We start from the raw sequence: 24,345 nt of genomic DNA, 5'->3' as shown, positions 1-24,345 counted from the left end.
CCCTTTGTAATTTCTTGAAAACATTTGAGATTTGGTCTATTGGAGAGGCATAGCACACAGGTTTGGACTCAATGGATATTTTGTATTTTCCACATTCCATTTTAAGTTTTAAATTAAGAGTAGCATACAGATTATTCCTCCATTCCTTTGCATTCTTCTAAGTGCGGTTCTTATAGAGCAATGGTTAAGAGAAACCCATGTATTACTATTGTCCTAGGGTTAACTAACTTAGGGGAAACATTGTCTATTGTGTGGCTAGAAATGGGTTGTATGAAAAAAACAATGTTATCTGGGTAAGAGGTTGCTCCAAACTGTCTTTGAGCTTGAAGAGATGTAGTTGCAAGCGTTGAACAGTAGGTCAGAGTTTGTACCTGTAAAAATAATAGGTTTTCTACTTGTTTTACTGGATAAAGCGTAGACAGTCTTGGTAGTCAAAAGAATAATGCATCATTGTCTGACCAGATAATGGTAAACAAATTGGATGAAAGGGACAAAGGTTCTGGGTAATAATCCCATCTAAAGTGCAACATTTATTATGGGTAGCATCTGTCTTCATGAATTTGAATCCTAGATTAGATGAGATTCTTCAGACTGATGGCGGGTCTGTCACTATGGTCATTAAAATCTAAGTAAAAATTGTGTGATTTAAGTAACGGGCTGTTAGGCTTCATACAAGGTAGGGCATTCTCCATTCGGAAGCTAAAGAAATCAGCACTATAATGAGGAGGGTGGTATACAACCAACATCTCAACAGAGCAATGTGTGTTGGGAGAGTCCTTGACACCTAATAACTCGCATTGCGGAATGGGTGTCATGGGAAAAGTGAAAACGTCCTTGAACATCTTTTTAGATGCTGAAGCTACTGTGTCACCCCTACCAGTTTGCCTATGAGATGTAAGAATGGTAGAGCTCTCAGGCAAGGCTGCAGGCAACACAGGTCTTGAGAAGACCTTAAGCCAGGATTCAGTTATAGGTAAGACATCTAGGTCACGCTCAAGTAAAGAGTCATAATTATCAGTTGCATGGCAGGGGATGGAACAGGTGTTTATCTTGCCTCATTATAGGCAGGCATTGTCATTATGACAAGTGATAGTCTGAATCACTTGGTTAAGTATACTGTGACCTGCACATGCTACAACTTAAGGCGCTACAGCTGGAGTATTAATATGTTTCATATAATAATGCTGCCAAGATCCAACCAGAACAGGCAGCGCAGAGATGAGGTCTCATTTAGGGGGAAGGCACAGTGATTTATGAAATTCTGGGAAGATATGATTGGTTGTGGTAGAAGTCAGAGGGGCAATGTTATTACTGTAGTCAATAATGAGGTTGGCGAGGATGGTAGAAGGTGAAAAAGTATATGCTGATCCCACAGTGCAGTTAGACGGCTGTAGCAAAATATTGAGGGATTGGGACCTCAGCCTCGGGATGGGCTTGAGTGCAGAGGGAGCTAGTCAAGGTCGTTGCAATAAAATGGTAGATCTTTGTGAAAGTTATCCGAGCAACGATACGAAAGAGTCTGATGACATTGTAATGGCCATGGCTGATAAGGGAGACTAATGGATAGGTGAGACTATTTGGGCAGAGCAGCTAAACTAGCAATGCTTCTTAGAAACGTAAATCAGGAAAGCAAAGAAAGGGCACACCAGCCTAAACAAATTTAGAAGAACCATGAAATCTTCATAAGATGTATAGAATAATCTGAGTAGCTCCACAGGGAATACACAAACTAAGAGTATGGGCACACAGGCTCAACAGGCAGAACTATGCTTCAAGTGAGTGTTTCACGCTGACACAGGCCAGTTAAGCGAATGGGCGTGCTGTAAAATGTAATCAGCAGTAGACAGCCCACAGACTTGGGAAATGAAGTGCGAAACAGATGCAGTGTAGTAATGCGTGGAAGAAGAATGTCTATATGTCTAGGGTCAGAAGGCCTGGATTAGCAAGGACAGCAAATACAATAGGATTATGTACACATCATTCTACAATGGTAGCGTGAATAAAAGCTGAGAAGCACACAGGATGATAAAGAGCATGGAATGGCTGCAAGGTCTGTCCAGTCGAGCTCCACACAGATATGACACGGGGAAGATATTTAATAGGGTCTATGGTATCACAGTTTATGTGTGTGGGGGCTATTACATGTTGGGCTATGCCCAGTTATTCTGCCAGGGACAGTAATGTATCGTTGGTGTTTTTGATTGTTTCAGTCCCATAGAAGTTAAATCTCCAAGAAACGCGTGGGTCGAAGGCCAGATTGAAACTGTAGAAAGTAAATCCTTAATCCCATTTAATAAGATACCACACCAGTAAGGTCATCTGTAGAAGAGGCTGAATTTGGCTGCATCCTTGTGTGATATAGGGAAGTGACAAGTCAGAGTTTCCATTTAATCCAATGATGATGCATTGTGTACCATACAAGGCCGTTCAGTTTTGTTGATGACTACAACTCCTCCTTCTTTTTTCCCTGACAGGCCAACTTGTTGAATATTGTATCCGGGTGGGCAGAGGACATCACAGATATGGGAGGAGGTTGGTGTGAGCCTGGTTCTGGTAATGAAGGTAGCATTACGTTTATTGTTGGTGATCAAGTGCAAAATGTCTCCTGAATGAAGGACAGCTGAGTGTGCTTTCATCAGCATTAAAGAGTGAGTACAGTGTGAGGAGTAAGAGAGCAGTGATGAGGGGGATTTGGAGAAAGTTGGCCAGTTTAAATGTACGATACAGATGAGTATGTTTGCCCGAATGGACCCTGGGGAGTGTGGGTTGAGCTGGGATTTTGAGAGACACCCGTTTATCTATTACTAGCTGCGGGGTCCTGGCAATGCTGGACAGATACAAAATGTCAGAAACCTGGTCTTCATACATCCTTTTCTTAGGGCAACCAGCCCTGAGGATACCTCAAGGTGCATGTTTAAATGAAGCCTAGGATGGGTGTTATCAGCAGTAAAAGCAGACAAATGCTAGAAAGAGGAAGGACACATGGCCTCCTCTTTCTGCATCTATTGCTGGTGGCTTCATCATCTTAAGGTCACTGGTGTATGTTAAATGAATCCCGAAGTTGGTGTGATCAGCAGTAACAGGTGGGCAGAAGGCTGAAAGAGTGCAGTCGTGCTACCTGCTCAAACCACCTCTTATTTTTTTGTATGCCTATACTATCCCTTAAGTGAAAGCCCAAGGTGGGATTGAAAAGTGCTGGATGGTGGGCAGAAGGCAGGGAGAATGAGGTCATGTGTCCTGCTCTCATTGCATATGTGACTGGAGGCTAAGAGGGAGGTACAGGCTAGGACGAAGGGACAGAATTGAAAGGAGGGACAGGATATGAGGGCAAAGTAGAACAGGACAGAATAGGAGAGACAGAACACAAGGCAGAGAGTAGAGAGACAAACTGAATGAGAAAGGAGGGGATACAGAATGAGAGGGTGGGAGTTGGAAGGATCGGGAGAGAACTAACAAGTGGGGCATTGTGTAAATAAGATTGAGAGTGATGAGACAGAATGGGAATGAAAGAATTATGAGACAGAAAAGGTTTGGAACAGAATGAGAAGGAAAAGGGTCAGCCAGAATGGGAAAGAAACTAAAAGAAGAGCCAAATCGAAGTGGAAAGGATAAATAATGGGTGCAGAGGAGATGGAGACTACACACAACAGGAGAGAGACACATAGAAGAAACAGATCAAGTGTGTTAGAGAGCCAAAAACAGAATGTGAGGTTTTGAGGGCCAAGGGACGGGATGGGTAGATAATTCCTTCGCTATGATTGAATAGGTCTGGTCTGCATCCTTCAGGACCCTTGAAGCAAAGTCTATTGTACACTCCTCTTTAGCTTTAAGAACATTCTGACTTTTTCACACCAAGTCCTTCAATGCTAGCATCTGTAGTGACAATGCTTTTACCCTGTGAGGGTTATAATATTTTAGTGAAGGTGCTTTGTTTAAAGATCCTTTGACTCCCTTGTATTCTGCCTCATATTCTTCACTTGGTGGTGAAATTAGGTATACATTTTGCGTAGTATTCAACCATGCATAAGAATGATAACATGTGTTCCTTGTTCTTATTGCTGCACATCTTCATTATGTTGTACACCAAATAATTCTTTGGTCTAATCCCTTCCTTTGAAATCTCTTGCCCTAAATACTGTATTTTCTTCCTATGCAGATTACATTTCCCTCTGCTTAATGTTATGCTTACTTCTCCTACTATCTTGCACGTTGTAAACGTCTTTTATGTTCATACAGGTCCTTCTCATAGATTAAGACATCATCTTGGAAGCATACTGTTCGCTCTTCTCTCTGAAATAAATGACACATGATTCTTTGAAAAACAGAGGCTGCCAAGATCAGCCCAAATGGGATCCATGCACACCGAAATAATTCTTCTGAAGATTAATGCAATTTTATCTGGCTGATTGGAGATCTAACGTAAAGAACATTTCTGCTTTTCCTATCATGCTTAGTAATTCTGTTATGTTCCTAAGTAATTACTTGTCCAGGACTGCACACCTGCTGGGAGCCCTCAGATCTATGCATAATCACAGCTTTTCATTGGATTTCTTGACTACAACCAACAGTGACACCCACTCTGAAGAATCTATCCCATCGTTAACACATTGCTGTTAAGCACATTTAATTTCTGCTGAACTTCTTCACGTGATGATAATGGAATGTTTTCAAATGTTTGTACCATGGGAATTGCAGCTGCTTTGAGCCTTGTGACATGTTCAAGCCCCACCAAACATCCAAGGTTTTCCCTTAACACATTTGAGTAACATGGATATTTTCCTTCATTTTGCCGATGTTCATTATCAAATGTAAACAGTTATTCCACTGCATTCATGTCCAATTTGATCTCTAGGCATGTTGGTGAAGCCAGCTAAATAGTGATGAATTACCCTTCACAGAAACATATATTTTCTCTTTGGCTGTTCAGTTCTTGATCTTTAGATTGGGCCAAAACAATCCTATTAGTTATATCCCCTTGACTCTGTAGGCTACAGGATCTATGCCAAATTATGTTCCCTGCAAATGATGACTCATAAATCTTCATTTGCACTAGGGTGTATTTACCCCCACATCTATGACCATTTTCAGAATGTTGTGGTTTGCCAGAGCTTGTGTAATTGATTTTTTCCATATCAACAGCTCCTTACCTAATTGTCATTGTGTCCTCAACCCATTGTTTGTTACTTTCCCTCACAGCACTTCCGACTACGCCCTCCACCATGAACATGGATTTATCAAGTTCTGCACATGATTCTTCTACACAATCCATTGAGTCATTGACATTCCTGCAACATTTGGCAGAATGGCCACTCTTATTGAATGTTTGCGATGTGGCTTTGATTGCTGGACATGTTTCACTGTTGGATATGTGATATTGGCTATCACAGTGAAAGAACATCCTTCTGTCTTATTTGTTGTTCTGCTCTACTTGCATTCCTTTTACCCTGATTGGTTTCCTTTTCCAATGAGTCTGTTTCCATCCATGTCCTTTCTAGTTCTGCAATGACATTATGTCGGGTAATTCTTGTGTCTCTTTTATATTGTCTAATTCTAATATCCTTTTCTAGGTGCTTTGCACATTTGTTTGTGTGTTTTACTTCTTTTAGACTTGTATTATTTCTTCCAGAGACGTATTCCCTTTTGCCCACAGGCCTTCTCTCACTTTGTCATCATTACACTTCTGCACAAACTGGTGCCAAATTCCCAATTCAATGTGACACCATGGAGAGCTCCAGGAATACACTAACGTTCTTGTCATAGTGCTTGTCCAGCATTTGCATGCACTTATCATATTAACGTAGGCCTTGTGATTCTTCTTGAGGAATGGGGTAGGTTCTCAAAATGTTCCTGTCCATAGTTTGTTAAACAGAGTATTAACAGTGACATCATTACTTCTACAGCATAATGTGTCCCTTGTACTTCCATGTTTAAATCCCTTTTTCCACCTTTTCAAGGGCACTTGAGGCTCCCCGTGTGTGGCTAGAAAGAAATTGGGCAAAGGTGTGTCCTGCATTATTGTTTTATATGGTTGTTTGTTCAGTATTCGTTAATTATTTATTTTTGTATTAGTTGTTTTGCAAAAGACAAACAATTGTTGATGGCTGAGTGATTACTTTTTTGGCGAGCAGCTAAACAGTCTGTGGCTGTGCACTCGTGGACATTTGTACCTTGGCCATACAACGATCCTTAAATTGAAGAAAACGATTGTAATCAGCATCATGGGCAACTAGGCAATGCTTGCTGTAGCCTCACTAGCGTTGAAGGATGCTTTACTCTGGCCAGTACACAGCCTAGGGAGTCTCCCATCGACTTACAGGTTGTTTAAATGTTACAAGATGCTTTCCTTTAGTTAGGTGCACGGACTAAAGTGCACTCCTGTGGACCCTTGGACAGCCTCTCCCACTGCAGCAAACCCTATTCTCTTGGGCCACTCCTCACCCTCTCCCACCCAAAGCTCTGCTCTCTGCCAGCACCACAGCACTTTCCTCGGCCTCTGATGTACAGTGTTGAACACCAATGCTCTAGTGAAAGCATGCCTTCCTGGCTTCGGAAGATCCACGGCTCTCCATGGTACTGATGAATGACTTTGGGTGCCAGGCTCCACAAACAGCTCCAAAATGGCCGCCTTATCAGTGGAGCAGTGGCCAGGCCTTCAATCACTCGTCACCAGTGTAGTAAATGAAGATCACACGCTGCTTGAGTGGTGAGTGTAACTTTCTTTATTCTTCTTTAGCTGAGCTCCATATTTCCTCCACCTCTAACTGCCTTTCCTTGAGCCCTGGATTTCAGTACCCCATGAGGTAGGTAGGTTCTGAAGGATGCTACTTATATGCCATGCACTCACCTGCCAGACATCTACACACAAAATGGTCATACTCCTTACATCACACAGTGTTAAGATACACACTCTTAAAGCATGTACTTTAATGACACACCCTTAGGACACACACTTCCGACACACACTCTTCCAAGACACATAATTCTGACAAACACTATTTGTACATGTACGCTACTATAAGTATAAAAACGATTGCGTGCTTTTGATAAATCTATATGTAGATTTGTGAAAGTGTGTTTGTATGTTCAGGGTTGGCTCCAGCCCCATAACAGTTGGTGGGCTGAAAAGTTGGCCCACGGTCGGCATACGAGTCCAGGGTGTACTGGCGATAGTGAAATTTGACCAACCCCACCCATTCCCTCAGGGTCAGTCACTTCTCCAAGCAACGAGTTGGTGGTAGATCTCTTTCTTCGGCTGGTGCCTCCCTCTGGAACAGCCTCCCTGCCTCCCGTAAACTTGAGGAGAACCATCAAAACCTTTCTCTTTGCTTCTTATTTTTCTACTCCTCTCCTCTGCTGACCTCCTGGCTGTAACCGGAACTGCACTGGCTACCTGGACACCCTGTGATCTTGGACCCAGGTCCCTCCCCTCCCCCCCCCGCCAGTGTCAAACACCTGCAGTGCCCACCTGGCCACCCCCGCACGTGGGGACTGTTTCTATAACCCTACAGTCCCCCTACCAGCCCTTGACACCTGATGTCTGTACTTACCCATGCTCGTGCCACATGATGGCCGTTACTTACTTATTGTTATTATCTGCTTCCATGTACGGCACTGTCCCTGCTCCCTTCCCACGCCCTTGCATGATCTGAATGACACCTGGCCTAGTAGGATTTTTGTCTGTCCTCCCTTTGTTCCCCTCCCTTGCCTCATCGCGCTTTGAAACACTTGCATATAGGCGCTTTATAAATGTCATATCATATCATATCATTCACCCTGCACAGGGCGGGGTCTGGCCCTGTGCTGTCATTATAGTTGATTTCGGGAGGTAGATGATTTTGCGATTGTTGGCTCCATCCCCATAACAGTGGGTGGGCTGAAATTTTGGCCCAAAGTCGACATACCAGTCTGGGGTGTACTGGGATAGTAAAATCTGACCAAGCCCATCCATTCGCCCTGCACAGGGGTGGAGCAGGATACTGTGCTAGGGCCATACCCCGCTCCCGATTCCAGGAGATTGCCGATTTTGCCATTTTTCAACAATAGGAAGTTGGGACACAATATAACATACACAGGGCTACGGCAGACGCCCACATGCATGTCAGCTATGGAGTGGGCAATGCCGGGGGTATGGTTAGTCTATAGATATATTTGTTTGTATGTTCGGGGTTGGCTCCTTACTCATAGTTGGTGCCACTGGTGGGTTGCCGCCAACCCTGTAACACCATTTTTGCCACTGGGACCTTTCAAGTCCCGGTGGCCCCGAATTACAGGTGGCAGAAAATGCTGTGCCCCATTTCCTTGGAGTCCGACATCGCTCACGCACTCACTCAGTCACACACTTAGCAGATCACCCTGTTCACCACAGTGGTCTGGATCTCCAATTCTTAAACCCATCACACAGCAGAACCCCCAACCCTAGAAATTGCTCAAATATTAGCACGCAAATCCAATCCGAGTTTAAAAGCACAACGGGCAGCACGTTTTCCGTGCATGCATGGAAAATGTCTCGTCGTTATATTTGGAAGCCTGTGTTTATCTAGGGCCTGGGCTCCGGGATGCAATTCCATCTTCACGTGTTTACGAACACTGCAGACCTGCCTTTAAGAAATTCATTTTAAGAGCACAGTCTACTGTCATTCCTTACCATGTATGGACAAAGTAGAGCACAACGGGCTTCCGAGCTCCAGGAGGAGTTCAGAGCCCACAAAAACAAAAGGGGAAACGTCCTCAGAAACACCGTGTCCGAAGCAGGAGTGTTCCCAGCTCTGCCTCATCATGAGGGACAATTTTTATGGTTGATCAGACGAATCAAAATATACGCAATAGGACAGGCGAAAAGAGGACAGAGAAACCGACACAGACTCCTGTGAGTATCATTAATTACGGCTTCTGTTTCGTTTGAGGTCATCCTGAGCGTTTTCTGACTGTTCTGTCTTCTGCCATATGTTTTAGCATTTCTTTTTTGAATGACGAGTACTCGTCAGAATCACAGAAAGGCTGCGAGCTTCTTGGGCCATTAGTGCCCCGGTCCCATGACCCTGCCAATATCCGGCCCATGGTTATCTCTGACTGGATGGCCTGTGTACTGGGAGGGTGGAATGCGAAAAGTAGAAAGAATAACGTGAAGTAGAACTTACCTAAATGTAAAGACATAGCTTGAAATAGGATTGCGCTTTCACTACTAAATGATTAAGAATATTCTCCAAATAGAAGCCTCTTGAGAAAGAACATATATTTTCTTTTGCAAATAAACACACTGATTATACACACACACACACACCCACACACACACACACACACCCGCCTTATGGTTTTATTTAATGTAGACTTTATCAGACCTAGCCACTATGCAGCCTCTAAAACAAGCATTGGCAATGCCAACTGTTTGGGCTTTTTTGAAGGTGTGGGAAAGACACTTGCCAGGTACTACCATAGTTGTATTAACTGGCAATTGATGGCAGCAGGTGTAAAATGATGCAAGTACCTGGGCATCCAAGAGCAGTACCTGGCAAATGCCTAATACTTATACACAAGCCAAAACGGTTGACTTTGCCAATGATTGTTTTTAACAGGACTTCAGTGTTGTAGATGCATAGTGCTCATAAATCGAGCGGCTAAAGGCAGACCTGGTTCAGAATGTTTATTATACAAGTAGCGGATTTACAGCTCCAGTTACGTCATGAACTCTCAGAAGACTGCTTTGGAAAAACACTGGCAGGCACTTTGCCAAGTTTGATAGTAAGGCTTGTTTAAAGCGAGTTCCAAGAGTTCCCATGAAGAGGTTTTTTGGGTGGGGAAGGGCAGGAAGTGGTTGGGAATGGCCATAGGGATTAGCATGGCCGTGAGCAGTCAATGGCTGGGCAAATAAACAAACAGCACCTATGAGCTGTGTGTCCCTCCGCATACGCCATTTCTCCCTATGCCTAATAGTTTGGCTTATAGGTGCCACCAGCGCCCCCCCAATAGCACAAACTCATACATATTGCGAGAAAGAAATGAAAATGAAGCGAACTATATGAGTTTTGATTGCAGGAGACTTGGCAAACGTAAAACAGAATGATACGTAGAGGAACCGCGTTAGATTCTCTTCTCGAGAAGCAATGCGCAGCTCGTCCCTCACCAACAATGCCAGTTCAGTGCAAGGGTGGGGCTCCTCGTGCATTCAACGCGCACTCTTGCCAGCATCCGAGCACACGACAGCACTCTCAGCGTGATAGCGGCCGAGCAGAGCACACTTGTTGACTGTGGCTGTGGGCTTCTCTTTGCCCGCAACATCGTTTCAGAAAAATTGAACGCCACCAGACTGATGTAGAATGCATGCAAGCCTACAGAAGGGGCAACACTATGGCGGGCACTATTCAAGTGTGTATGTGTGAGTCTGCGGTAAACTTCAGGGTAGTCCGATGTCGCTCTGACAACTTTTCTGCACATGTTTAAGTTACGGTTCATGAATTATTCAGCTGTGCGCGTGTCGTGGTTCTCAGCGCATTACTGCAGGATACAAGCTTACAGCAACTGCATGTCCCACAATGCAGCTCACTTTACGCAGGTCGGGGCTGTAAGACGCAGGCGCCACAAGATACCTAGCTTCTGGGTGAGCTACACAAGTCGTTTATTCAAAAAGCTTTGCACATTATGCGCCCGCTGAAGCAAGATGGCGACTTGTATGTGTGTTGGTGATATCAAAGATGTTCAGAGATATGCACGTAGTAGAATCTTATGAGTGAAACATGACACGTGAATGCGAATTACAATCTGCTCTTTTTTCTAAGAACTTGGTCCGCAAAAGCAAGTGCAGGGGCGCTTTGAATTTTTAACATTCGCCATTACATGGGTATGATGTAGCTTCGTGGATCAATGTTCCTGTACATACACGTACGATTTAAAACATGTTCAAGACAGAACAGTGGCTTTATATTATACATTGAAGTATACAACTCAATACACTGGGGGCTGATTCGTTGATTTTTTGCCCGGTACAAAGTGACTTTCCACTGCTGACTTTCCACTGCTGAAAAGTGACTTTGCGCTGCCGACACAAACCCTGATTCATGGAACCGTCCTGTGCCCTGCAAAAATACACTTTGCACGGTTCCATGAATCAGGGTTTGTGTCGGCGGCGTAAAGTCACTTTTCAGCAGTGGAAAGTCACTTTGAACCGATCAAGAAATTCCATGAATCGGGCCCCCAGTGCTTAGGATAAATGTAAGACAATGTTGCTGCGGTGTATGAGACTCTCGCCAAACTCTTTAATGCAAGATGAAGACCCTCTGCAGTGTGAATAAGATACTAATTGTGCTAATGACGTGAGCTGTCAAGTCCCTAACAATGCACGGGGAAAGCGCAGGAAGTGGCCGTTCCACTACGTAGCACACAAGGGGTTAATACGTCCTGAATATGTGTAGAACCTAATGCCGCCTCCAGGCAACGTGTGCTTTGCTGCTGAATGGAATACATTGGTACGTCCAAGATCACACTTCACATCTGATACACATCTTTAATCTGTGAAGGCCATTGCTCCACTTCAGATACTTGGAGATGCAGATGTTCTTGGTCGAATACACAGACTTGGGGCCCTTGTTTCCACCACAAAGCAATCTACCACCCCATAAGAGAAAGGCAGTGTGGGAGACAGGTGTCCGTCCTTTAATGTGATGAACAGGATACAGCCAGTGTACTAGCAGGAAGGAGTGGGAAACTTAATGGGGGAATGAGTCTAGCAGAAACATGAAATGGGCATTGGTGAACCTTCGGTTGGCACATACGCTAAGTAGACCCCACCACCAAATACTGTGTTGTGGCTTCTTTGGTCCTCCCACTGCTTTCTATTCCCACTTAAAGCAGTGACCAGGGATCTGGGGTGGATGACGTGAGTGCCACTGGTTTTGAGGCAGGCCACCTGCTCTTGATCAATCCAGAATCACACAACGATAGCAATGAGAGAAAGAGAATGCATAAAAAGGATGGGAACATTGAGATGGAGAGGAGTGGGTGGTATAGAATAAAGAGAGGATGGGCGAGTAAATGGACAAAGGAGTAAGGCACACGGGACAGAGAAGACAGATAACGTGTGACACAGAGATATTAGGGAGAGAGGCCCAATCACAAACCCACAGGAAAGAGAGAAACTGAGAATGAGGAGTGATGCTTGGGGAACAAGAAAAGGGTGAGAGGGAAGGTGATTGAAAGGGTGATGAGGAGACAGAGGTGAAGAGGTGAATAATGTGTGAGACAAAGATATTAGGGAGAGAAGAGAGAGAGACCCAAACACAAACCCACAGGAAAGAGAGAAACTGAGAATGAGGAGTGAAGATGCTTGGGGAACAAGAAAAGGGTGAGAGGGAAGGTGATTGAAAGGGTGATGAGTAGACAGAGGTGAAGAGGTGAATGATGTGTGAGACAGAGATATTAGGGGGAGAAGAGAGAGAGACCCGAACACAAACACACAGGAAAGAGAGAAACTGAGAATGAGGAGTGATGATGGTTGGGGAACAAGAAAAGGGTGAGAGGGAAGGTGATTGAAAGGGTGATGAGGAGACAGAGGTGAAGAGGTGAATAATGTGTGAGACAAAGATATTAGGGGGAGAAGAGAGAGAGACCCGAACACAAACACACAGGAAAGAGAGAAACTGAGAATGAGGAGTGATGATGGTTGGGGAACAAGAAAAGGGTGAGAGGGAAGGTGATTGAAAGGGTGATGAGGAGACAGAGGTGAAGAGGTGAATAATGTGTGAAACAGAGATATTAGGGGGAGAAGAGAGAGAGAGACCCGAACACAAACACACAGGAAAGAGAGAAACTGAGAATGAGGAGTGATGATGCTTGGGGAACAAGAAAACGGTGAGAGGGAAGGTGATTGAAAGGGAGACGGGGAGAGAACACATGTAAAGAGAATAGAGGGACACAGAGAGGAGAAAGTAAGACAATGATTGGGAGCAGGCAATGTAGAATAAAAGGATGAACTACAAAGCCGGAGAGAATAAAGAGCGCAGGAAGCAAAGTGTGACTAACGTGACAGGTTGCTCAATAAACCTTGCAACAATAACTGATATGTTCCCGCTTTGCTTTTAGAAAATATGTTTATCTGAGTTAGTTGGGTTTCCAAACTAGGGCCGGGCCCTGCAACTTCCCACTTCCCGATCACAGGGTCTTATCTAATGCACTCTCCACAAGCTCCATGCCACACACCCCTGCCTGGTCTCTTGGTCTGCTTCCTCTGCTTCTGACTTCATTCAGACACATTTCATCCCCTACTGAAACTGCTTGCATGTTATAGCCCAGCCCCAACTGCTCAGAAGTCCTCCCCAGCTCCCGTTTGCTTTCTAAGTTAACTGGACCTCTTGGCCAATCTCTACCCGAGCTACTCTCCTGGGGGCTGGGACTTCGTCTGAACGCCTGTAGGATCATTCTAGCCCTTCCTTCTTTTCAGACTCCATCCCTCTGCCGGAAGCCATGTGCTCAGACGGTTCGTTTACTCTTGTGTTTCCTGTTCTGGGTGAGTCTCTGTGAAAATAGGGGTTGGGGAGAATAGCTGGGTCTCCCCTGTTCCTCTGCATTCCATTGCGAGCTCCAGATCCGCGGTTACTGTCCCACAGCTCCACGGGAGTCCCTCGGGTGCTTTTATGCTCGCTTCTCGCTGCCATCTTTATTTTTGGGATATGAAAAACCAGCGTAGTTCCATTTTGGCGCAGGGCGCGCTTTGTCGATTGCACCCAGGTGATTTCTGGTACTGGTAGTTTGGGTTTCCTGTAGTTGGCATATCTTGTCCGGACTGGAGATTTTTGTCAGGCTTCCGAGGGCTCATGTGTCTGCTTCAGGCCAGGGCATGCGCTCTGAAACAGAAGAAAACGGGCCCTGACAGCAGGACAGAGGCTAATAACGCGTTGAGACAGGAACAGTGGTACCGATACCCCTCTGGGGAGCTGGGGTCACTCTTACCGCACCCCAGTCTCTTGACTGGGCCACACCCATGACCCTGTCACAGTAAACAGGCTTGCTGCGCAAGAAAGAGTGCCAGTGGGGTGAAAGTATGCGGCATAGTTGGGCATAATGTTAGTTTTTTACTGAAAGGAACACTGCTCAACCTGGCACCACCCGGATTTGGGTACGCGTCTTTGATGACTATGGTGGCACAGTGCAGGACAACGTCAGGCCCAAACATACTCTCTTGGAGAACCCTGTTTTTGTTTACATGTATAGTCTGTCACTCTGTGCTCTGCCAGGATAATGAAACGCGCCCCACTTACAAAACGTCTGCTTCAGCGTTCTCTACTGCACCTCGCCCAGCTGAAGAACAGCGGCAGGAAAACTGGGCGACTCTATACAGAGGGCAAGAAGCATCACTTGCATGCAGGGAGCATCGAGGGGGTTACTAGTGAGCAAGGTAGAACAACATAGCGGACGTCTCGGGAGGATAGCTCAGGGGCGGAGCGCTCTCCTTGGAAGCTAGAAAAAGTGGAGCACCACAGGCTCGATCCCCGAGTCCGTGCTTAGAAACCTCTAGGTATTAGGCGCGTTATAAATAACCTATAACATCATAAAAGGACACAAAGTGCAAAGTGACCTTTGGGCCAAGAAAGACTTCGTGGGATTGTGTTCCCGAGGGTTTTGTAAGGAGGGGCATAGTTACAGTATGGAATACATATGACATGAAATATGAGCAGCATTTGACATCAGTATGAAAATACCATTATGTAACATGTTAGTGCGTAAAGGTCTCGTTTTAAAACGAGCTAATACTTTTATTATGTCAACCATTGCACTGTGTGTAATTACAAATCATAAATAAAATCAAAGTAGCAAAGCCACTATAAAACACTACGGGCCCGATTCACAGAGCGTTTTTCAATCGGATCGTGCCATTATAAAACGCTTCTGTGAATCAGGCACTACGTATGTGGAGGAATAGATACCAATCTCTCCTTTTTTAAATATGCATAGTGGACCGTAGCGTGCATTTAATTACCACTTTGCATTACGGCCTGTTTCTAATTGATCTCATGCCCATTTTACAAATCACCACCATTTTCTGTTAGTCCCAATTGGCACATCATGTCCAGTTTCCAGAATGCCTACATAGCACATCATTCCCAGTTTTGCACGATTCACATGTTGCGCATAAGGTCCAGTGTCTGCTAAGCCACAAACATTATTATGGCTATCTTCTAATACCTTTACTCAGCACTTCATTACCTTGTCTAACCTGCCCCTGGTTGTCTAACCAGAAAACCAGGCTAATGCTCCCCACTATGAATTAGGCCTTTTGCATTCATTTGTGAAGTCTGAAATAAAGACTCTGCCCCCAATCTGGCTGGGTAACTCCCAGGCTGAGCCTGCAACAGCCATCCAGCAAGCAAACCAGTCTGAGTAGAGCTGGCTTCCTGACCCTGACAGCTGGCAAGCAGACAGTCAGTGTAAGGCCCGCCACAGCCAGACAGCAAGCAGACAGGTCTGTGCAGGGCCTGCCACAGCCAGCCAGCAAGCAGGCGGTCAGTGTAGGGCCAGCCACAGCCAGCCAGAAAGTAGACAGGTCTGTTTAGTGGCTGCCACAGGCAGTCGGCAAGCAGACAGGTCTGTTTAAGGCTTGCCACCGCTAGCCGGCAAGCAGACAGGTCTGTTTAGTGCCTGCCACAGCCAGTCGGCAAGCAGACAGGTCTGTGTAGGGCCTGCCAGAGCCAGCCTGCAAGTAGACGGGTCTATTTAGGGCATGCCATGGCTATCTGGCAAGCAGACAGGTCTGTTTAGTGCCTGCCACAGCCAGTCGACAAACAGACTGGTCTGTGTAGTGCCTTCCACAGCCAGCCGGCAAGCAGACAGGTCAGTTTAGGGCCTGCCACAGCCAGCTGGCAAGCAGACGGTCAGTATTGGGCCTGCCAGAGCCAGCCAGAAAGCAGACAGGTATGTTTAGTGGCTGCCACAGGCAGTTGGCAAGCAGACAGGTCTGTTCAAGGCTTGCCACCGCTAGCCGGCAAGCAGACAGGTCTGTTTAGTGCCTGCCCCAGCCAGTCGGCAAGCAGACAGGTCTGTGTAGTGCCTGCCAGAGCCAGCCTGCAAGTAGACAGGTCTATTTAGGGCATGCCACAGCTATCTGGCAAGCAGACAGGTCTGTTTAGTGCCTGCCACAGCCAGTCGACAAGTAGACAGGTCTGTGTGGTGCCTTCCACAGCCAGCCGGCAAGCAGACAGGTCTGTTTAGGGCCTGCCACAGCCAGCCGGCAAGCAGACGGTCAGTATTGGGCCTGCCAGAGCCAGACAGCAAGCAGCCGTGACAGTGTAGGGCCTACCACAGCCAGCCGATATGCAGACAGGTCTGTTTAGTGCCTGCCTCAGACAGTCGGCAAGCAGACAGGTCTGTTTAGTGACTTCCTCAACCAGTCGGCAAGCAGACAGGTCTGTGTAGGTTCTTCTGCTATCATCTATACGGCACACAGGATAGTTTCACCAGGGCAATGCCCTGCATTGCAAAGATCTCAGTGTTGCAGAAGTGACTGGATGTGTACTAGCCGTGTTCCCAGTGGAAAGACCACATATGTCTTGGTTTCACCTTGGTGCAATGCCACAGTATGCAGCCGTGTATGCAGCAGCACAATGACCACCTATGTGGTGTTTTAATAACTGATATTAACACTCACTCAAGTCTTGCCTTTACACCACCACCACAACAGAGCACACATTGTGCCGTCAACTATTAATGGAGACACATCTTTCAATCACACACACACACTATGTTTTCGTACACAACCGTGTAAGGAAAATTACTTGTAGAATTAAAGGTTGCAGACATGTGCAGACATGTGTTTTTGTACATTTCTAGTTGTTGAGATCCTAATGCATTTTACATTATTTAACATCTGGATGATGTATTTAGCCTTGCTCTCATTGGTCTCATTGTTCACAAATCTGTTCAGCATAAACTTAGAGCACAAAGCGGATCCACTGCCTTCAATGTGCTCTGATGTTGGTGTGAAGAACTCAAGAAGGCACTGTGCATACTTGAGAAAGGTGGCACATTGAGTTATCATTAATTATTGAGGGCAAACATGGCCAGGAGGGTGATGCAATGCAGAATTACCAATCGATTGATTGTATTTCAAAGAAAAAGCAGAGTTGGAAAGAGACTTGGTGAGTTAGGTTCCTCCTGGGACCGGATACTCCTCTGTGTCAGCTGAAAGAAGAATAAGGGTCCGGCTGCACTGCTAATTAGAGAGCGCCTGAATGGCCTGCCCGTGTTGGTTGATGCCGCTAACGGTTCGACAGCCATACTGATAGGATGCCACTCCCGCAGAAGCAAATCAAACAGCTTAACACAATTGTGATCCTTACACTCTTGAAAGTTCTCATAGAAAGTTGCAGCCATGCCTGAGATAGGGTTGGTTTGAAGAATGTGTCTCCTGCATGTTTAGAATTGCAGTTCTGTACAGGAAGTAACATTGCATTAGGTATAAGTAATGTGATATCATGTAATAGCATATATAAAGCGCGACACTACGGCCGGGAGGCATCTGGGGGCTAAGAAACACCCTATGATTAAGTCCACTCTGAGAGTCTTCAAATCATAGACAGAAATTTAAAAACATATGCCTTGAGAGCTTTCTGAAATTCCAAATGATCATTAATGCTTCACAGATGATTTGTTAGTGAGTTCCACATACCAGGAGCAATTGTGGACTACTAATGGGCCATTCTTGCTTAAAATTATTGATGAAATGGCAGCTATGCAGCTGCAAGAGTGGAACTTCATCAAAAACAACTGGGTTTCAGAGCCCACCATGGTACTGAAAGTGCATTTATAGATCTTCAAACGGGGATGTTTGCTATCATGGATAAGTGCAAATTCGGGCTGTTGATGCTTTTTGACTTGTAGGCAGCCTTTGATTTAGTGACCCATGAACTATTAATAAAAAGGCTGGCAGAGGTAGGGCACTGCTCAAAAGTGGTAATTAAATGCATGAACTCATTCCTCAGAAATAGGATGTCCATTATCCATTGGGGGGAGGAAAGCTCTGAGCCAGAATTTATTAGTTGTGCAGTCCCACAGGGGGCCTGACTTTCCCCAGCTTTATTCAGTGTGTTTTGTCACCACCTGAGTGACTTATTGGACACGCTGGGCATCCACTTTACAAACTATGCAGATGATACCCAGCTTGTCATGGAACTAATTGGGGACTGCAGCAAAGATTCAGAGGAGGTTTCCTTCATCTATGAATCAATCAAGGTATGGATGACGGTTAACGGAGGATTGTGTATTAATGGATCCAAGACTGAGTTCCTCATATTTGGGAAACACAATCACAAGTGAAACTGGATGCAGAATATGTAGGTTTCCAGTTCGAGCGTTATTTGAGCCATTCCACCACAGACGTCAAAACACTTGGCATTACTCTTGAATCCTCCTTGAGTTCAGCATCTCACACTAGTAATTTTGTAAATAGAACACAATACCATCTGAGACTGCTCAGGTTAATTAAACCATTCATCACTTAGGCACATTGTATTATCTTGATGAGAGCAGTGCTCATTCCGAGGTAGGACTATTGCAATGCTACCTTGGTGGGAGCAAATAAGAGATGCATCCATAGGATGCAGGAACTGCAGAATGATGCAGTCCACATCGTAAAAAGTATCCCAAGAGGTGATCCAATCTCTGAACATAGAAAAGATTGACGTTGGTTGGCCATTGAGGAGAGGATCAGTTTTAAAATTAGCATCATCACTCATATGTGCTTATATGTACCCGCCCGGCATATCTCCCCGATGGTTTCCAGCTGCAGCAATCTGCTAGGACTACCAGGTCTAGTGACACCATGCTTCTCCACTGCCCCCGTATTAGACGGTTTAGGGGTGGCAGTCATTCTTTTCCTGTGCAAGCAGCTGCAAAATGGAATAAGTTGCCTATGGAGCTGAGGATGATTCCAGACTTGCATCCTTTTAGAAAACATCTGTAAACAATTTTGCTAAAATGAAATGAATAACCCTTATACCAGATCTAACTTGCTCCCAGCAATCTTTTTGCGCCCTGATGCCTGCAGGCTCAAGAGCATTATAAGAAGATAAATAAATAAAATAAAATAAACAGAGATGAGTTAGGTCAGCTTCAACTCTTTTTGCTCAGAAGTACATATCCCTTTTCAAGGACTTTCACTTACTTTCACCCCTGAATCATTACCCACTACTGCTTCTACTATTTGTGCATATTTCCTCAGGGGTTGGTTTTGTGTTGTGTTTTTCTAGTTAGTTATTACTGTACATGGGGTGTCTGATTAAACTATATATTTTTATTGAACTCGGATTGGACATTCCTTTAATTTGAACTGCTTTACCTTACTGTTTGGCTTGCTACTGAACCACATTCACACCCTTCTTAATATTGTAGCCTCCCCTTGGCCCACGTTACCACAAAAGTTGAAGGTGGAATATCTCTTGACTGTGCCTGTTTAACCTTTATGTTTGTGTTGGCTCTTGGTTTGTAGAAGGGCGAGAGCTGAGTGGGCGTTTTAGCCTCTACTCATCCTTGTACTCCTGCAGGCCAGAAGTCAATTTGTCACTGCCCGACCCCAAGACACAAATGCCTCCAATGTCAATGAGGCCTCAGAATTGCTGTGATCAGGACCCCCCGTCCTCTGCAGCCACATAGACAAAAGAGAGAGAAGAACACTTTGCACAGTTACTTTGATTCTGGATTCAACCATACGAAATTGGTCTATTGTCAAAGCTATACTAATGTATCCCTTAATTCCGAGAGGCCAATCAGGGCCCAGAATGAAAGCAATACTATTGGACTCAGCACCATAATTGCCAGATCAGCCGTGGACTTACAAAGTGATCACTCAGCCTTCGCCGAGATTAATTCCTAAATAGCTTTAGTGTTAGCCTGGACATCCCTATCACCAGACAATATGAAGATTGTTGTCATTAATAGGCCTAAGAGAACAGGAGGAGGAATAGCCCTAATATACCCAGACAGGTTCATGGTCACCACTATGAACTCCACTCAAAATTATTCAGTAGAATGTTTATCTCATAAGATAACATTGTCCCACAGGTCTGGTGCTGATATTGTCTGAACACCCTGGAAATATTTTGGGGCAGCATCTACATAGGCCAACATTTTAAGAGGCAGAAACCTGTGTTTGTAACCCCCAACTGACAAACAGGTGACCCAGTTCAGATCCACGATAGACAATCTGGGTTTCTCTCCCTCGGTTTTATCAACCACAAAGAGAGATAAAGGCACCTTGAATGTCATTATTGTATTTTATTGTAATGTTATAATGTGAATTTAGGCATGACTTCCATGGCCATGGTCCCCTTATCAGACTGCCAATGTCTCTTGTGCTATTGGCACGACAAGGGCAAAGTTCACGCCCCCACTAGGGACATGCAGCTCCATCAGACCCCTTAGAAAGATTGCACAGCTTGATTCCAATGAACCTGTAACACCTGTCTCATCACAGACTCTAAACTAGACCCAACAATTCTGCTGCAATCACTAAAGAGATAACTACCTTTCTAGAACTCCTAGTCGCATGTGTCCAGAAAAAAAAAATCAAACCATCCCTGACCAAAGCTAACACATGCTTCAATAATATGCTTTATCTACAAGGAAAAACCCTGAGAAATCTAGCACAGCAATGTATGCAGGACAGCATCAACAGGAAAAAGTGGACTCTTCCCAATATCCTCTTCATCCCCATTAAGAAACCTCTGCATTCTCAACGTTCAAACCACCCCCTGCCCCGGCAGCTGTAAGATTATTAAGGGTTTGGATGTTTCATGGCATAGCGCTTCCCTTGTCCAGCATTGTTTATCAAGATTAATAGTAACACCTTCGCTCCTGACATGTCACATGTCTCCTTGTGCCTTCTCAAGGAGGCAATCATTTCACCCTTTTTAACAGCCCATCCTAGACAGAAAGCACCCAAACAACCTCTGCCCCATTTTAAACATACGATTCATGGCTAACCCTTTGGGAAAATGTGCCAAAGCACAGCTGTCCTAATTCAACAAAATATCGGCCTGGGAATTACGACTTTTCAAGTGCGCAGAAACACCCATCTCCTTTTCTGATGAAAGAATTACCAAATTCACTAGACAAAAACTCTGCATCAGGAAGCATCCAGCTCGACCTATCAGCAGCTTATGAGACAGTGGACTAAGCCACCCCAACTAAACGACTTAATTCCTCCTAAGCTTTTATGGATTCTCCTTCAAAATTGATATGTTAGTTCCAGCCCAACTAGACTTAACCTCTGCATTCCTCAGGCCTTGCTACTCTGGCTGTTTATTGCATACATTAGTTTAGACCCATTGGGCCTGATTCACAAATCGTTACTCAATACATTGAAAAACGCTCTGTGGTTCAGGCCTTTGGTGTCTATCCTGAGTCAGCTTCTTCTGACTTTCCAGTTCTACACCAATGATGCACAAATAGGCCAACATGTTATTAGAACTCACTCCCTACTTGGCAATTGCTAATGCACAGTCCATCAGTGTCTATGCCTAAATAACCTGTTCCTCAATTCTTCAAACACTGACATCTTCTTGTTTGGCTTCCCCAAAGTTTCCAATCTCCCCTTTCAGTGATTGGATGCCATAGGTCTCCCACAGCACAAGCCACATTTCCTCCTGTATCTAAATAAATAAATACATAAATACATACATAAAAGAAAAAAAAGAATCTCATCCTTGACATGGAGATGTCTTGCACACAGATAATCAATGGAATATTTAAAAAAAAAATACAACTCCATGTGCTGTAGAAAAACAATCACGTGTCTTTTCTATAGATAGGTTTATCTGGTTGGACACTGAATGCCTCAATGTATAAAATAGATCTTTAGTTGGAGAAGGCTGTATTTATTTTCATTTAGTTGGTATCGCCCAGTGCAGAAAAACCACACAAAGCAGATATGTCCAATTAAATCCATTTTACCTCTACTGTACTCATACTAACTAGAAGAAATGGCATGGCGTGGCAACACACTTGGGACCTTGTCCAAGTCCCGGTTGCAACCATGCCCACTCGGGCATATCTCCAGAAGATCTCCTGCTGCCTTCTGCCAGCAAGGTCAAGTATAAGATCAATGTAAGTCTGGTTTTATTTACCACAGTGCTAGGTGTTTAATCGGTATCACTGCAAAATACTGAATTCCAAAACTGGGAGGAAGAAAACCATGCATTCAAAACAACAATTTCCCCCAAACAATAGGCCGGGGTTTGGGTAGGGATATTTAATAAAGTGCGGGGATGTGGGGATGGGCTGTCACCACCCGCATTAAAATACCAACCATTTGTAGTTTTACATGCAAGGTTTTTGACCTCGCATTAAGAAATTTGGCATTTTCATGTAGACCCGTTTAATCCACAGTGAAACACACCACCCAATGAGGACGTGTGTAGAAACTACTTGCAGAGGATTCTCTCCCATGAAACTGGATTCCTCCATTTTAAGACCGTTTGGGGATCTCTGCAACACCAGTGCCCACAGTGTAATGGCTGGAGTTCTCAAATGGTAGCTCGCTGTTTCTCCACAAAATCCAAACCAAGTGCACAAGCAGGCAATTAATTCAACCATTGTGTTGTTATCTTCCCAATGCATGTTTAATGTGGGCTCACATAGTTGCTTTATGCATCCCTACTACTGTATGATGTATGATTAATTTACCGAGAGCAATGGAGCATACACTTCTCCCCAAAACCATCATTCACCCAGTGAACGATCCTGTACTCAAGTGGATGTCTCTTTTACCATTGAAAGATCAGTGGTGGGATGCTACATTGTTCTCTACAACTACATCACAGCAACATGATTGCCCTTCCTAAATGAAAGAATGCGTCTCCCCTTGCTTTTCATTTGTTGCTAGTATTTTGGGCAGGACTGCCCCTTTTGTGGAAGGATCACGCCCTGGTCTTCTCCCCTTCTGTAATGACAGGGCAGGCTGAAGAACAATGATCTGGAGGGTTGCCCAGAGTGATTCCAGAGGTTAACATTACTTCTAAACCATATAGCCATCCATCTTTTGTTTTACTACTAATTGGACTATATTGGACTAGTTTGTAGGCTTAAATAACCTGTAGGTATGCAAAATGTGTACAGCTCACACAGCACAAAAGAAGCTGTTATCTCCATTAGTTACAAAACAGAGCCATCATACATCTCTCTCTACCAATTGTTCAGATGCTGCAACACACTTACATTTCCTCATATATGGCACCCACAATTGGGCATGGGGTAGCAGTCCCTCATTAACATTCTTCAGACGATGCAGAGGACATACAGATGGTAACTAGCTGCAGCCACTCATTTAGCTGTGTGGAATGAAAGCAGTTATGTGATTGGGCATTCTTTCTTTTACTGATTGGCCAGGGTGGCTACTGTACCCATCTTCGGGTGGTAAGGGTCGTTAATAAATCAAAAGGTCGAGGGGCCACTTTCATATACTATGTACGGCCAGTGTTAAATCGCTTGCCAGGAGCTGCCATCCTGCCCCCCCAAGGAATTCTTGTGGGAAATAGTGTTTAAATAGCAGCAAAGGTTGCAATTTTAAGGACAACCAGGGGCCGTTGCATAAAACATGATAGGAATTAAATACAAAATGCAAATGTTTAATCGTACCTACAAGCCTGATTGTTTTGTGGTTGCTGTGTGGTGTGTGGCGGGCTTTGTCAGTTGCGTGTTCATGGTGCATGTCTCTACACGCTCCTTAAAACACAGAGAAAACCATACAAACAATGTGTTATATAAACAATAACAACAGCATAACAACAACTACTCCAGACAACTCGCAGCCTGCAGGGAGCCGTACCCTGTCAGCTCAAAATTGCACCAAAACAAACTAGCCCTGCTCCAACATCCCCCACTGTGAGCCTGTTCCACCACTTGCATATCTTCGAGTGCTTCAAGAACATGGTAGAAGCTATGCTCTGCACGATCCAATAACATAGCACAACATGACATAACAGGTCATATCAAACGTTTCACTCATCGGCCAGAGGATATATTCTTATTTCATATCAGGTGATATGGGACTGGGGCAGGGTTGGTGCTGCAGTTATGTGCTTCTGGTCTACAGCCTCGGAGGCCACCAGCAGGTCAGCATGAGAAGACACTATTTGTCTGTAAAAACATTAAATGTGGCCCCTTCAAGAGTAGCTTCTATCAAATATCGTGAAATAAATATTTTCTAGTTAATCTCAATTTTTGTAGCTAAAGCACAGTGAGATCAAATAATTTGCCCTGGAACGCTTAAGCATTGAAGTATTAACCTGAGTGCATAAGTTAGTGGTGAAGTCCCTAAATTGCAAAGATGGAAGTTTGGGCTTTCAAGAACTTCAATAACACTGTTTT

General features: G+C 44.6%; 1 protein-coding gene across 2 annotated transcripts in view; it reads left to right on the top strand.

Moving 5' to 3' along the window:
- Positions 1-8,716: 8,716 nt before the first annotated feature.
- The window catches only part of KCNMB1 (potassium calcium-activated channel subfamily M regulatory beta subunit 1), a 107,875-nt gene continuing 92,246 nt past the window's right edge, over positions 8,717-24,345 (top strand). For both annotated transcript variants that reach the window (XM_069654322.1, XM_069654323.1), the window contains exon 1: positions 8,717-8,866. The gene's annotated coding sequence lies outside the window, so the exon portion shown is untranslated. The remainder of the gene's footprint in view (positions 8,867-24,345) is intronic.

This window comes from Ambystoma mexicanum, chromosome 3q, assembly GCF_040938575.1.
Source record: "Ambystoma mexicanum isolate Mex_15411 chromosome 3q, UKY_AmexF1_1, whole genome shotgun sequence".
NCBI classification, from domain to species: domain Eukaryota; kingdom Metazoa; phylum Chordata; class Amphibia; order Caudata; family Ambystomatidae; genus Ambystoma; species Ambystoma mexicanum.
Note: the sequence above shows the minus strand (reverse complement) of the source record. Positions and strands in the feature narration are given on the sequence as shown.